General features: G+C 33.7%; 1 protein-coding gene and 1 pseudogene across 1 annotated transcript in view; both read right to left on the bottom strand.

The window, feature by feature from the left end:
• LOC130455234 (DNA-(apurinic or apyrimidinic site) endonuclease-like) overlaps nucleotides 1-12,793 on the bottom strand; it is a 44,156-nt pseudogene extending 31,363 nt beyond the window's left edge.
• The window catches only part of TENM3 (teneurin transmembrane protein 3), a 3,501,974-nt gene that overhangs the window by 2,312,661 nt on the left and 1,172,197 nt on the right, over nucleotides 1-17,116 (bottom strand). The gene's annotated exons all lie outside the window — the stretch shown is intronic.

The raw sequence follows: 17,116 nt of genomic DNA, 5'->3' as shown, positions 1-17,116 counted from the left end.
CACTGGGAAGTAACAGAGATGCCACTTGTTTTACAAATACTAAAGTGATATATGCCAGCTGCTATTATTGTTTCTAATCTTATTAAGTATCTCAGAAGTGAGTCATGTTAATAATATTTGTTTCTATATAAATCAGAGTTATTATTATCATCACCATCATATAGAAGAGAGTGTACAAGGTGTAGAAGTTTGGAGAATCGGGTTTGAACCTTGTCTCAGATATTTGCCAGCTGTGCTATCCTGATTGAATCACAAATGCTACAAAGCTATTTCCTCATCTGTCAAATGGGAATAATCACACTTCCATTCCTACTCACTAAGGTGATGTGAGGTGGAGAGGAAGGCCCTCTGATGGGCTGAATGGGCTTTGTAAATATAAATTGCTCATTCTTCTATCTCTATGAGAACTAATATTCCACATTTTGGTTTCTAAAATGTCAATTACTATTTGGTGAGAATGAACATTTCATCTTTTTTCCCCTTCAATGCACTAGTGAATATTTATCTTTGGAAGTTATGAGGTTAATTTGTATTTCTAAATGCAAGGTAGGCACTATTCCATTCTGGAAGTTTGAAGTATTTTTAAAACACACAAAAAAAAAATCATGTCAAATAACTGTCTTGGTATATGTAGACAGCAGATTTAAATTCTGTACATTTTAATTCATCTTAATTTAAATCACTTTTGATTATTCCCAGGGAAATTTTGAATTATGGGAAGCAATATCATGTGTTTATATTAAAGGAAGTATTTTTAATCTTGTAAAAATTTTAGGGCTATGAAGTATATTCAGTTTTCCCTAACAGATGACTTAACTTGTACACTTTCTGACATTTTCTTCAATAACATTTTATTTTAAATGTCAACCATACATAAAATCAACCCCATCACAGCTGTGGATATGTTAAAAAATTCTCTATTTTAGACAGGCAAAAGTAAATTCATGTATGTGTATGTGTGAAGGGATTGGGGAGAGAAAGAGAAAAAGAAAGGCTTCGAAACGTCTGTATCTGAAAATGACTTAAAATGATCATCTGCTTTTTATAAGAAAAAAATAAAAAGCCGACCTGGAATATAGTAATAAATTATGCAACACATCATAAATTTTATATCACCCATTGTAATTGTGGCACAATGTTTCTGAAAATCCTCTTCCTGAAAGAAATATAAAAACATCACTTTCTATTGCAGTGAAAATAGATTTTTTTCTTTGTTTTAAAAGACAAATGTACACTTATAAAGAATTTCTCAATAGTGGAAGTAGCAAGATTATTGATAAACAAATAAGTTCATTTATTTGAAATATGTTTTGGTTTTAGAATCCAAACATTTAACTTGTTTTAGTAAGCAAGGAAGTATTTGTTTATGTTAGTATTATCCTTATTTATTTATTAAGATCCAGGGACTATTTGAGGTCTAGGAGAAGAAAGAAAGGAAAACATGAAATAAAATACCTGACCTCATGGAGTTTACATTCTTTATAGCAGAGAATTAAAAAAAAAATAAACATTAAGTCAGACACGTAAATAGAAAACACAAAGTAAATCCAGTGTAATTTTTCAGTAAGAGAACACTAACACACTTCATTTTGAAGCCTAATCCATTTTAAAATGGTGTCTATTTTTTGCATTTTTTTTGTTTGGTTTGGAATTTTGACTTCTAAATTTCTGAAAATAATTTTTGTACTCGGTTTAATTAAGTTCTACCTCCCATTTCTCACATTTTTGTATTGAATAGGATGTCATCAGTGGTTTATTTTATATTTTTCCATACAAAAGTAAATAAAAATATCAGTGTTTTAGTCTAATATGCTGGCTTTCTAGTTTGTTCTAGATTTCCCCTTTTCAGTGTGGAGGATTTATTTTAAATTTGACTTTACATGAATTGCCAGAAAGCAATTGTGCTTCTGTTCTCTGCTTTCCCTGCTGGGGGCAATGTCCCTCCATTACTCTTTTCCAAATGAATAAAAACTATACAGAGGTCTATAAACTCAATGTGCTTTTTTAAGCACCAGACTCAGCTAGAGAAGTAAAATGGGGGCATTAAGTTGCACATATGCCCTAATGAAACATTTTAACAATTGCAAGGTATGTAGCTTTGTAGGACATTTATTTTTATTGGTTGTGCAAAACTTTTTTTTTAGTCACAAATACAGTCACCAACAGTCATGAATCTATTTTCCTTACCCTATAATAACTTTATTCAAGTGTTTATTGCTAAAATCATTAGTTTGAAAAAAGATCCATTTTCCTTGGTCTTTCTTTAAAAACAATTTCTTTCAGACATTAACATTGTTTATAATCTTTCAGCAAAATAATTGAAAAAAAGGAAAAATTTCTCCCCTGCTCCCACCTCCCAAAAAAGAATAAGGGCTCGACAAGAGCAGTTTATATTTAGTCACAAAGGGAAAGTCTTGACAATTTATGCAGCTACATTCATATGTCATAAATTGGTATTGGTGTTCTGCATTTAAATTCACCTTTTTCGCTTTAAAATTCATTTTCCAACTTAGCAATGCTTATGTTTACTCAACCAGAAAAATGTCCTATTGGGATAAAAATGCTATCAGATGGAAAAATTAGCAAATACCAAAGCAAACAAAATCTGAACTATTGTGATGAAATTGATTTTTTTATCAGATTGATTTTGAATCCTTTAACTCTGCTTAGCATTTAATTTCTTGTGTGAGGACAAAGTAAAAAAAAATAGTTGTTGTTGCAGGGACTTGCAGAGTGTGAAGTTTACTTAAATATAGTCAATGCAGCAGTGGTTAGTTAAGGGCCAACTCCTGGCAAGGCATTGTCCTAAATACTGGAGATACATAATAAAACAAAAACATCCATGTTTTGTTCCCAAAGAGCTTCTTTTTGAAGGAACACATTTCTAGAAAGACATTATGTAAGTAAATGCAGTATAAAATTTTAGAATTTTGGGAAGGAAGAAAGGAAAAAAAGGAATGGAAGAAAGGGGAGGAGGAAAGGAAGGAAAGATGGAAGGAACTATTAGACAGAGATCAATGCAAAAAATGTTGATGTTACCATAATACTGCCAACTATAATTAAGTTTCATGATGCTAAAGTAAGTCATATGTTTAAATATGAAGAAGAATAAATAAAACTTCAAATAAAGAGATTAGAAGTCATCTCTTAATTAGAAGTCTAGTAAGAACAAATTGGAGTATTTCATCAGCCAATATTGGCATGGGCATTGTACCACCAGAAACTCAGGCAAACTATTATCAGGAAAATTCCCTTGCTCCCTTACATCCTCGTGACTCTTAACAGCAAACATCTGATAACTCCTATAAAACCCTGAGAAGATTACCCTCTTTGATCCTCCTTTAGATTTGAGATGGACAGAGAGATGCACGTCCAGGCTACGCCTCAATACCATCAGGCTGTATCTTGGACATTCATCTGTTCCCTAAACTAATGAATCTTTTATGAGGGTCATCCCCCATGACTCCAGGCATATTCTGGTCAGATACCAAACCCCCCACCAAATGCCTGAGTGGTGACCACTCTAGAGCCATGTCCTCACCATGACACAGCATCACGTCCTCACTGTTGTAGAGTATATAATCCCCAGAACTGATATTGTCTGGGGGGCAGCTTTTCCATCTATGCTGCCCTCCCAAGGAGCAGCTTTCCATCTTGCTGTTCCACCTGTATTATCCTCTTGGCCATTCTCAACATTAGTTTCTAAACTAATAAATTTCTCTTCTTATTTTTAACCTAAGTTTCAGGGTCTTGCATTCTTGCAAAAGGTATCCTTCCTGTACTCCATGGGTGCACCTCTGCACCCCACAATAATATGTCAGTATCTTGATTGATAACAAGGCCATAATGATAAAGATATATTAATAATACAGAAATATAATACAGAGCATTTTGTTTTATTTTTTAAATAAGGAATTATGATCACTTTAGATAATGGCTTTTGAAGCCACCAAGGCTTTTAAATAAAATTTTAGACTTTGCAACTTCATTAATACCAAAAATTTTAATTTATTTAGCAATGTTATGTTCTTTAAATGGAACAGAGATGTGGAAGGGACTTATTTCAATGCTATTGGGAATTTCCAGGTGATGAAACTACTAATACAGGTCAATATTTTCCCTACAACTTCTAACTTTAGAAAATTGCCCAGAACACAGAGATGTGAAGTGATTTGCCTAGGGTCACGCAGGAATTCTATGTCAGAGTAGAGATTTCAGCAGAGCTCTTACTGAGTTTGAAGTACTTCTCCTTTTACTAGATTTTGCTGCTCCTCGAGATAGTACACTAATTTTTAAAATAGGCATACTTTCATATGGATTTTTAAAAACTGCCTTCAAATTTTATTGAAAATCTGGTAGTTTGAGCAATCATGAAAACAACCTAACACTGCCTGAAAAATAAAGTAATGAACCAACAGAAAAGATTAGGCACCTGACGTACATTAGAAAATGGCCATAGTAATCTAATGTTTGACCAACCCAAAGAGCCATCTTTTTGGAAGAAGAACACACTATTCAACAAAAACTTCTAGGAAAACTGGAAAACCATATAGTAGAAACTAGACATAGATCAACACCTCACACCACATACCAGAAAAAAGTCAAAACAGACACATGATTTAGAAGTGAAGGACTGACCCATAAATAAATGAATTAGGGGAACATAAAATAGGACACCTGTCATACCTATGGATAACAGAAAAAAATTATGACCAAACAAGCACTTCAAGTGGATTATCAGATGTAAAATAAGTTTGACTACATTAAATTACAAAAAGTTGTTTCCAGGAATAAAATCAGTACAAACAAGGTTAGGAAACAACAAACTTGGGGAAATAATTCATAGCAATTATCTTCAACAAGGGCCTCATGTCTCAAATATATACAAAATTAAGTCAAATTTATAAGGATATAAAGCATTTCACAATTTAAAAATGGTGAAAGATATGGACAGGTAGGTCTCAAATAAAGAAATAAAAACTATTTTTTGTCATATGAAAAAGTTCCAAGTTACTGTTAGAAATATGCAAATTATAACAATTCTGAGGCACCACCTCCCACCTATTAAACTGGCTAATATGACAAAGAAGGAAAATGATAAATAATAGAAATGTAGGGAGGCAACTAGGTAGCTCAGTGGATTGAGAACCAGGCCTAGAGATGGGAGATCCTAGATTCAAATATGACCTCAGACACTTCCCAGCTGTGTGACCCTGGGCAAGTCACTTGACCCCCATTGCCTAGCCCTTACCACTCTTCTGCCTTGGAGCCAATACACAGTATTGACTCCAAGACAGAATGTAAGGGTTTAAAAAAAAAAGAAAAAGAAAGAAATGTAGGAAAACTGGAGTACTCTTACACTGTTTATGGAGTTGTAAACTGATACATCCATTTTGGAGAAGAATTTGGAACCATATCTATAAGGCCATAAAGCACGCAGTTATGTGGCTCAGAGGACTGAGAGCCAAGCCCAGAGATGGAAGGTCCTGGGTTTGAATCTTGCCTCAGACATTTCCTAGCTGTGTGACACTGGGCAAGTCACTTGACCCCCATCGCCTAGCCCTTACCACTCTTCTGCTTTGGAACCATTACATACAGATGGATTCTTAGACAGAAAGAAAGGGAGTAAATAAATATGTTTTATCTGAGGTTAGATTTGAACCTATGACCTCCCATCTCTAGGCTTGGTTCTCAATCCACTGAGCCACCCAGCTGCCCCTCATAGAAAATATTTATGATGCACAAGTCTAACTTATTGGTATCCTACACTTATTACCATCTCTGTGCTTAAAATGGTTTCCCCAAATGTCAGTCTTCTAACATCCTTCTCTTTGGTTAAACACCTACCCAGGTGCTACATCCTCCTCAGAACCTTCAGTGTTCCCACAAGCTATGTTAGTTCTTTCTTCTATAATTTCCCTACCACTATTTGGATGTCTCCTAAACATTTGTCATATTATAACATGATCAGCAAACCATGGATCTTTGAAATAGATAACTGTCACTGAAATCCTTAATACATGTTTTGTGAAGGATGTGATCCTGGTTTTGAAAATGTTACTTCAGTGAGGTGGAAGTTCTCATTGATCCTGCCAAGGTGGAAAGACTTCAAGTCAGTTGGTGGAGACTTGAACATCTGTCACCTGAGGAGCAGTTCAACCAAATTCAAATGCTTCTCCCCTCATTGGCCTTAGCACCTAATGAAGACTGTCTATTGAGGCATAGAGAAGCTCCCACCTTTTTCAGCTGAGTGAGTACTCACACCCATAAAATTAAAGATTTTTCAAAGCATTGGAGTAAACATAGAGGAAAAGAGGCTATGGTTGGCTGTGAGTCACTTTTGGGGGACTTAAACACCCTATAAAATATAATATAGTTCTATGTATGTGGTTAAAAGGAAATTTTAGCACATTCCCTCTCTAGCATCCTGAGAAACTTCTTTAGATTTTTCTGTAGCACATCATATATCAACTCTAAAGTTTTTGATCCTGAGATACTCTTCTTTATAGTTAATTAAGCTTATTTCAGTGAGATTGCCTTAAGTGACCCCTCATCCCACAGACACCCAAAAACATAATTTGAAGTTCTTTCCATCTAAAGGTCTATTTGGAATACATGTGAGTAGGTATTAAATATTAACTCAATTTCTACAAAAATATTCCTTAAATATTTTAAATACACCATGGATTCTTTTTATTACCAGTGAATATTGACTTTTAAATACCCACCAGACAGGAAAAAAATGTTAATCAAGAACTTGGCAGATATGATAGTAACAAAGCAAGAATTTCCTCACCTCCTCCATCTCACATACTTTGTATTGCCTTTCTTGTCTATTTCATTTTTCAAGAACAAGTAAAATTACAGTGGCAATCATACTTGCTGGAACCCTAGGAACCCACCCCAAAAAGAGTCCAGACTTGAACAAAACCTCAGAGTAAAGGATATTTTCTTCCTTCCTTCCTTCCTTCCTTCCTTCCTTCCTTCCTTCCTTCCTTCCTTCCTTCCTTCCTTCCTTCCTTCCTTCCTTCCTTTCCTTCTTTCTTTTTTCCTTTTTTTTAAACCCTTACTTTCCATCTTAGAATAAGTACTGTATTGGTAAAAAAAAAAGTTAGAAGAACAGTAAGGGCTAGGCCAGTAAAAATAAACCTTTTAGAGACTGAGTGCCCAAACTGCAACTCTCATTGGATATATGAATCATCTTCTTAGTCCAGAGGATGGAGGAAGCCTTCCCATTGGGCTGCTTGGCAGAGGAGCAGGTGATGAGAGAAATGTCCTCAGGCTCAGTGAAGAGGGGGAAGGGAGCAGACCCATGTGGCATTCTTGGCATAGGTTCACCAATACAGGGCTAGGCAATGGGATTTAAATGATTTGCCCAGGATCACATAGCTAGGAAGTGTCTGTGGTCAAATTTGAACCCAGGACCTCCATTTTCTATGACTGGATCATAATATCTTTTCAAAGATACAATTGATCTATAAACCCAACAGAATATAGTAAGATTATATCTATTCATAGATTATGTTAGGTCCTATATGCAAAATTCTTTTTCTATGCTCAAAGGTACTAAGAGATCCTTTTAAAAATCCTGTTTTATCTTTAAATAAGTTCCTATTTACCATTAGACAAAAATTACAAACAAATAAAAATTAAATTTTACCTACCAAAAAACATTAATCTTTCCCCTCTATAGAAATACTTTCGGATTTTCTCATCAATCTGCCTTTTCTACAATGTTTGTCATTGAGCTTTCAAATTCAAATTCAATAATTTTTTAAATGGATGCCAAAATGCAGCTATTCAATGTTTACTCATTCTTTCTTCCCATTATACTATGCTGACTCTCAACTTTTTTCTCAGGTGTTTTCATTGAATTTTTTACCCTGGGTAATTACTATAGACTCTCAAAAAAAAAGGAAAAGAAAAAAGAAAAGAAGATGAAAGAAAAGTTAAAAAAAAACCCAGATATTTGGAACAAACAAAATTTAAAAAATCTTAGATTTTTTTTTAAAACCCTTTCCTTCCATCTTGGAGTCAATACTGTGTATTGGCTTCAAGGCAGAAGAGTGGTAAGGGCTAGGCAAGGGGGGTCAAGTGACTTGCCCAGGGTCACACAGCTGGGAAGTGGCTGAGGCCAGATTTGAACCTAGGACCTCCCATCCCTAGGCCTGGCTCTCAATCCACTAAGCTACCCAGCTGCCCCCAAACATCTTAGATTTTTTTAAAAGTTTACTATGAAATCACTGATAAAGGAAATTATGCTCCAAGTCAATTAAATTTAAATTTAAATTTAAATGTGTGTTGTTCTCTATATTTGTCTTTTGCTTTTTTTTTTATTGCTGAACTTTTTTTTTTAAATATATTTTATTTGATCATTTCCAAGCATTATTCGTTAAAGACATAGATCATTTTCTTTTCCTCCCCCCCACCCCCCATAGCCGACGCGTAAGTCCACTGGGCATTAGATGTTTTCTTGATTTGAACCCATTGCTTTGTTGATAGTATTTGCATTAGAGTGTTCATTTAGAGTCCATCCTCTGTCATGTCCCCTCAACCTCTGTATTCAGGCAGTTGCTTTTTCTCGGTGTTTCCACTCCCATAGTTTATCCTTTGCTTATGAATGGTGTTTTTTTCTCCTGGATCCCTGCAAGTTGTTCAGGGACATTACACCGCCACTAATGGAGAAGTCCATTATGTTCGATTATACCACAGTGTATTAGTCTCTGTGTACAATGTTCTCCTGGTTCTGCTCCTCTCGCTCTGCATCACTTCCTGGAGGTTGTTCCAGTCTCCATGGAACTTCTCCACTTTATTATTCCTTTTAGCACAATAGTACTCCATCACCAACATATACCACAGTTTGTTCAGCCATTCCCCAATTGATGGGCATCCCCTCGTTTTCCAGTTTTGGGCCACCACAAAGAGCGCAGCTATGAATATTTTTGTACAAGTCTTTGTGTCCATTATCTCTTTGGGGTACAGACCCAGCAGTGCTATGGCTGGGTCAAAGGGTAGATATTCTTTTGTTGCCCTTTGGGCATAGTTCCAAATTGCCCTCCAGAATGGTTGGATCAATTCACAACTCCACCAGCAATGAATTAATGTCCCTACTTTGCCACATCCCCTCCAGCATTCATTACTTTCCTTTGCTGTTATGTTAGCCAATCTGCTAGGTGTGAGGTGATACCTCAGAGTTGTTTTGATTTGCATCTCTCTGATTATAAGAGATGTAGAACACTTCTTCATGTGCTTGTTGATAGTTTTGATTTCTTTATCTGAGAACTGCCTATCCATTTCCCTTGCCCATTTATCAATTGGAGAATGGCTTGATTTTTTGTACAATTGATTTAGCTCATTATAAATATGAGTAATTAAACCTTTGTCAGAGGTTTCTATGAAGATTTTTTCCCAATTTGTTGTTTCCCTTCTGATTTTAGTTATATTGGTTTTGTTTGTACAAAAGCTTTTTAGTTTGATGTAGTCAAAATTATTTATTTTACATTTTGTGATTCTTTCTATATTTGTCTTTTGCATTGCTAACTTTATACATTTGTTCATGTCATTCTTCTTGGTATGCCTTTCTTCCATTTTTGCTAAACAAAATTTCATTTCTCCTCAAAGACAAAGTATTTATACAAAGACATTGTATTCTCAATATGGTGCCAATCTCTCATTCTCCTTTTCTCTATATGACTAGAAACATGTTGCAGTGGAAGGAGTGTCAGACGTGGAAGTAGAGGATGCTGGTCATGTTTTCATTCTGCCACTTACTTCCTTTAATTGTACCTGGTCCAATTCATTTAACCTCACCAAGCATTAGTTTCTTTATCAGTGTAACAAATTCTATGTGGCAACCATTCTGATTACCTCTTAAAGTAACATCTTAGGTACACAGAATGGGATACCATGTCCTCCTAGGGTTAAGAGCTATTATAGTGTTATACATCATAAGACCCTAATGATGAATTTTCCCTAAGATTCATATTCAAAATTAATGTAGTTAGTTTTAGGTAGTTTTTTGCAAGCTAGTTGGTACAATGGAGAGAGTGCTGTACTTAGTCAGGAAGACCTATGTTCAAATCCAGCTTCAGACACTATCTGAATGATATTGTGATTATCCTAGTTTTCTGAACTGAAAAATTGGGATAATAGTAGCATCTACTTCACAGTGTTGTGGCGAGGATCAAATGAAATCTTTTTAAAGTGCCTGGCACATAGTAAGAGCTATATAAAGGTGAGCTATTATTCTATCAATTAGTAAAAACTAAGTTGGTAGGATAAGAACATTTGAAACAACCCAAAAGATCTGTGACACATTTTCCAAGTCTATAAATACTTAAGGGTAAAGTAGTCTCAAACTTGGAAAGTACATGTAACAAAGGGGTGGACTTACAGGTCCTCATTGCTAAAAAAATTCTCCCTAACCCCTCTGCCTTGTATAGCGCTCAAGCAGGTCCACTTAGGTAACATGTAGCTTCTTTTCTGGAATTTACATTTTGACATTGCATCACTCTTTGCTATTCTGGGGGATAATGGAAGAAAATAATCTAAAATCCTCAATACCCTTCAAAGTTCAGAATGTTCTCTTGACATGGGGGTACCAAAGATAAAACCAAAGTGCTATTCTCTCTCCCCTAGATTTTCATAGAATATACATAGAATTCCCTTTCCATTTCTTAGTAGCTTGAATCTGATTGTGGATTTTGGGGGGTCTGATATTCATTTTAAAATAAATTTTAATTTTATAATGAACAAAAAATCTATTGTCTCCCCCTCCATCTACAAAAGAAAAAAAGTGAACAAAAATAAGTAAAAAGTAAAAGATGACAAAGCATTTGTAAAAATGCATATAGATAAGCAAAATATTTTTTATGCATTGGTCATGTCCAGAAAATATGTCTCAAAATGCAAGCTGAGTCTATGAATTTTCTTTTAAGAGGTTCATAGCATATTTCATCTGAATTCTCTGGAATCATGGTAGGCCATTGCATTAATCAGAGGCTCTTAGAGTTGTTTGTTTTTACAATGTTGTTATTATGTAAATTGTTCTAGTTCTGTTTACTTCATTATACATCTTTAGGTTTATGAAACCATCCCCTTCATCATATATAAAACTCCATGACATTTATAGATTTTAATTAGTTCAGCCATTCCCCAACTGGTGAACACACCTGTAGTTTCTAGCTTTTTTGCCAAAACAAAAATATCTTCCCTAAATATTTTTAAACAAAAATCTATTCCTTTTCCTTTGCTCTATTTTTCATTGAATGTACTATATACAACTACTACTATTTTTCATTTGATCCACAGAACATTCCTGTGAAGAATATACTATTAATGTCTCCATTTTAGGGCTGAGGAAGAGGCAGAGAGAAACTAAGTGACTTGCCAGAGCCACACAGCTACAGTGTTTTTGGGGGGAGGGGGTTGGATTTGATGTCAGGTCTTCCTAACCAAGGCTATTGCTCTATTCAATATGCCATCTTTTGGGAAGAGATGTAGTAGTGATATTACTGGGTCATAGAGTTTGCAATTTAGTAACTTTTTTAGTATAGTTCCAAATTTTATTCTAACTCATTTGAGTCTGCTCTGTTGTTTTTAAAGACTTAGAGAGTATAACCAGCCTGACTTAGTCCATCTGAACACTCTTTTTGTGTAGTATAACTCCAGTTGACTCAATAGCTCTGTCAGAGACATTTAAGTTGGTAGTGACTTTTCCACACTTGATTGATTTAATTTAGTCCTGAAGGCTTCCAAAGTATTTATATGAGTGAACAATATTTTATCACTTCCTTTATGGTGATAGGAGTGGTGGTAGCAGTGATTTGATTGGTTTACATAATTAGCTTCATTCTTAAATATATAAAATAATGGTCTTATTTAACTAGGTGTTGATTATTGTCAACTAAGATATTATCATGGCTCCAAACTAAGATCTTATGAACTAATATAATGACCCTCTTATTGATTAAATGAAAACATAGCTAGCCTTCAGCTTCAGCAAGCTTAAATATCATTTCCTTCAACTTGTAGCTTTTCTTGATTTCTTCATTCATTTTTAAATCTCTATTTATTTTGTACCCTTTGACTAGTTCTTTGAGCATATGCATTATCCGCACTAATAGCTTTGCTGTAAGCTCCTTAGTGTTTTTCTTTCTTCACATTACCCAGTAACCTGCTCTTCATAGTTGGTAAGGAAACTGATTTTGTGAGTGAATCAGGGGATGAAAACTAGAAATGCTAAAGATGTATAGAAGGCAATCCAAAAGCTTTGGTCCTTAACAAAAGTGTTTTTCAGCTAGTTTATCACTAGCAAATTAACCTGGTTATAAGATTTTACAGTAAACATTTAAAACCCAAGTCATTACTTCATGCATCTAAAAATGTTCAAAATTCCATGCTAAAAATAGTTTCTCTTCATGTATCATGCAGCAATGCAAAGAAATTTGAATCTGAGGATAAAATAAGAGATTTCTAATTAATACTCTATTGTGGGTTCCAAAGCACTCTGAATACAATGAATTAAATTCCAGAAGTACTTATCAAAAGTTGACAGTTCTGATAAAATATTCCCATTATCTCATGTAAAGTGTCTAGTGGATTGGGAAGAAGTTTATTTGAATGTGACATGGAATCCCCTTAGAGATTTTTATCTAAATTTTTTTTCTGGCGTAAAATGTTTTCAGATCTTATAAAATTGGGATTTTTACTTACTGGGAATACCTTTCCCCATCAAATAACGTTTTTGTGGTAAAATCCAATTTCCTCCACTGTTCAAAATGATCTGCACCATGTTAATGGCCCCAGAGAAACAATTTGAATTGAGGAAATATGATACAGCCCCAAATATACTGGATTTGGAGTCAAAGAGCCTTCTTTCCAGACCAGGTTTTGCTACTTATCTTTGATAGCTTAGCCTAGCCACTTAATTTTCTTCAGTCTCTTTATATGTAAAATGGACTAGATAACTTTCAAGGTCTTTTCCTATTCAAAAATTATATGCCTGTGTGACATTTTTATAAACCTAAGAAATAAGAAGATAAGTATATAGGAATTTTGCATGGTTTAGAGACTCCTACTCCCAGGTGAAGTATATATGATAAAAGAAATATGACACTTTGAAAAATAATCTACTTCAAAATGGAGTTATGCATATATGATCTATATTATAATCTAGTAAACTGGGCAACTAAGTTATTTACTTTTGAAGGATAGTTCAAGGTTATACATTATCTAAATGTTTTGTAAATCTTCCATTTGCAAAATGTGTGCACTTATAATTAGCATTTTAGCAGGGCCCGTTTCCAGATTGATTCATACCTATATATATAATCCACATATACATTTTATTCAATTAAAGCCAAAATTATGCTTATGGTTTCAAAGTTATTGTTTCTCTTTTTTTCTTACATAAGTACTAAAAATGTAAACTATAAAATTAATTTAAACCAAATTTTTTATCAGTAATTCATAAAAAAATTAATGTTTAAATTCTAAAGAATTAGGAAAAGAGAGCAGGGAAGGAATATTATGGTTCTTAAATGCAGTAAGAAAAATTCATGGAATTTTGACTTTAAGAAAAATACATTATAGGGTCATAGAATATTGTGCTATAAATGACAGAAAAAGATACAAATGTTCTTTGGGTTGATATATGCATTTGTTTAGTAATTTTTTCCAATTTTTGTTTTGTTTTAAAAGGGAAAAAACAAATTATTCTTATATTAATCTAGAATATTATAGAGATTTATAGATTTAATAACTACTAGAAATTATTAACTTTTATCTGATATTATATGCCTTAAAATAACAAAAACAAAGATCAAAGATTTTGTTGGCTTTGATTATAGTCCTAAGTTATACTGATATTGGTTTCTGATGACTTCTCTGCTTATTTTCCTTATTTTTAAAATTTGAATTCTAAGATTCTATAGAAAGCCAACAAAGAATAAAGTTAAAAACTAATTATGAATGAAAAATTGTATTTTACAATGCTTTAATGAATTTTCAGTTGCTTTGTTTATGCTGTTTATAATGTTCATGATTCTAGTGCAGACAAAAAAGACAACTGCTGTCAACTTGGAATTTATGAATATCTGAAAATGGCATGATTTGCCCTGCACTCATGATCAATTACCATAGGTGTAGGGAAAATTAGAAAGGTGATCTTCAGTTTTTGCAAAAAAGCAGAAATTTTATATGGTCTAAAGTATCTCTGTGTTTAATCATCTGTAAAAAATAAATTGCTGCTCATCTAGTTCAAAGTTAAAATTACAGGTATCATTTAAATATTTGAAAAGCCACTGTTTTAAAATGAGTTAATAGATGCAATTTTAATGTAAAAGTTTATTTTTTTAAGAACTCCAAATCAATCAAGAAATAATGGTATTTAAATCAGAAAATAAGCTATTCAAAAAATAATATTTATGGAAATTACTAAATCTAAGTCTGGGGCTTAAGGATATAATTTATCAGAGTTAATTCTGGGGATAAAAAGGAGAAATGTAACAAGGGATTTTGCCATGGATGTAAAAGGGGGAATCATTATTAAAAGATGTCTAAGATATTCTATGTCTTAGTTGGCTGTCAGAATGTTCCATAATTAATATTAAGTGGACTTTTCTATCTTGAATATGACTTGAATGTGACTTTCTTCAGATTGGCCTTAGATTCATGTGTGCCCAAACTGGATGGAATCCAATTGGCTAATAATAAAATGACAGAAAATGAATATGATGTCGGCAGATGGGAAGAAAGATGACCATAGCAGGACCAAAACTGTCAGATTTTGGAGATGAAGTAGCAAAGGGAAAAATTATCAGTCTTGGCATTTTCTTGAATTCATCAGCTGTTACTATTTCATCCCTGTTATCATCAATCTTCATTGTGGGTCACATTTTGACACCTATTTTTGTTTGGCAAGATTTAAGCCATCCCTCTTTGCAGAAGACTTCGATCATTGAGATACCTAATAAGTGTTTTATATCATTTTCATGAATTCTTACTTTCTTCCCAACCTAGTCCCCATAACAATGAACCTAATACTTACACAGACAACAAAGATAACACAGATAACAAAAATTAAAAGATGCAACCATTAATATTAATTCCTCCATAGAAATATCTAGCTATTTTAGCACAATGCGCGTGTGATCCAGATGGAGACAAAGAGCTTGGAAGCTTTTTAAGTCTTCTAGACATTTAGAAAGCATAAATCTAGCTGCTCCCAGTCTAGACTGAGTTCAGACAAGACTTCAGTGATCTAGTCACAATAGTCTCAGGATTGTAGGAGAATCTGAGTCTCAGTCTGGTTTTTCAACAGTAGAGACAATAAAACTGTGGATCTGAGGGAAATACTTCCATCAAAAATTACAAGGCTAGTGGTGGCAGCTAGGTGGAAAAGTGGATTGAGACCCAGTCTCAGAGGTTGAAGGTCCTTGTATCAAATCTGACCTCAGGTACTTCTTTGTTGTGTGACCCTGGGCAAGTCACTTAAGCCCCATTGCCTAGCCATCACCATTCTTCTGCCTTGGAACCAATACCCAGCATTGATTCCAAGATGGAATGTAAGGGTTTAAAAAAATTCTAAGGCTAGGAGTGCTAAATGGATTGCAGAAGACAGTAATTACAAACTAAAGTCATCTTTTGGTGAAAGAAAATAAATTATGGTATATAAAATGCTTAGAATATTATTGTACAATCATAAATCGCAAAATGGATATTTTCAGAGAAAGCTGGTAAGACTTTATAAACTAATACTGAATGAAATGAGAAATATCAGAACAATTTATATATTAACAACATTATAACATATATATATATATATATATATATATTAAAGACTTGAGAACCTGGACCAATGAAATGACAAGTTTTGATTCCCAAGGACAAAAGATGAAGCATGTTTCTCCCATCCTAAGAGACAAGTGAGATAAATATAAGGAGCCAAATAGGTTATGCATTTTAAACCTTTAGAACTTGACTATTTTATGAATTTTTCCTTCATTTTGTTCAATTAGAGCTAAAGAGAAGAGGAAAAAGTGATAAAATAATTACATACATTTAAAATAAATAATGACTTTAAAAAATTGGAAGATAAGTTCTTATGTAATGTGTGGGTTACCTTCAAATTATCCCTCATAATATGTCACCTGATAAATGGAGGCAGGACTTTTGTTTAGTGTGAGTCCATTCCTTCTGGGCAACTAGAAAGTCAGTCATTAATTAACTCAGACATCAATGCAGAACTTCCTACCACAATTCAGAATTTTTATTTTGGTAGTGATCACCTCTTGAAGATGAAGTTGATTGTATCACCCCTACAACATACTCAGTTTGGAATCTAAAATAATTGGTTTGTCCATGTTATGGAAAATTCCATTTTCCTCATACCTTTTATCCCTGGCATTTGAAATCAGTGTCTTCTTAATTTTATATGTTTCCATGTCAGCACAATTTTTAATAGATTTTTCTTATTTTTTGTGATTCATGTTTTCTCCATCCCCTTTTTATCCCCTTCCCAAGATGATGGGTAATATGATATGTTTGTACATGGGTGATTAAATATATATATATATATATATATATATATATATATATATATATATATATATATATATACCCATGTTCATCATGTTCTGCGATCCATGACTTTTCAGGAAAAAATTATTTTCCTCTGTTATCTCTACCCATACTTTCATATTCTACAATTCTTCCATTTCACTGTGGAAGACCTCTATGATTATAATAAGGTCCCTTTCTTTCTAGAACTTTTCACTTTAGCTGAAAGGTTTTGCTTTCTGGGCACTAATGGAATCTGATAACTTCCTGAAGACACTATATACCAAGCTGCCTTCTCCAGTAATAGATATCCCTTTTCTTGGCCCTTTGCACATTAAAGAAGGAGACATAATCTTTAATTTAAATGATTTTTCTAGAGTATTCCTTAGGCATAATTATTTAGCAACCTTAACTCCGTAAGATACATATTAACCCTTCAGTATAAAACCTTACTATAATAGAAATTTCCTAGCTTCTTGGTCATTCCATTTCCATTCTCAAAGTATTTAGTCCTTGGATCTTGGTATTGATTTCCATTCCAAGCACTGCCTTCATA

The sequence above is a fragment of the Monodelphis domestica genome, chromosome 6, assembly GCF_027887165.1.
Source record: "Monodelphis domestica isolate mMonDom1 chromosome 6, mMonDom1.pri, whole genome shotgun sequence".
NCBI lineage: Eukaryota > Metazoa > Chordata > Mammalia > Didelphimorphia > Didelphidae > Monodelphis > Monodelphis domestica.
This window is presented reverse-complemented; position numbering and strand designations above follow the sequence as displayed.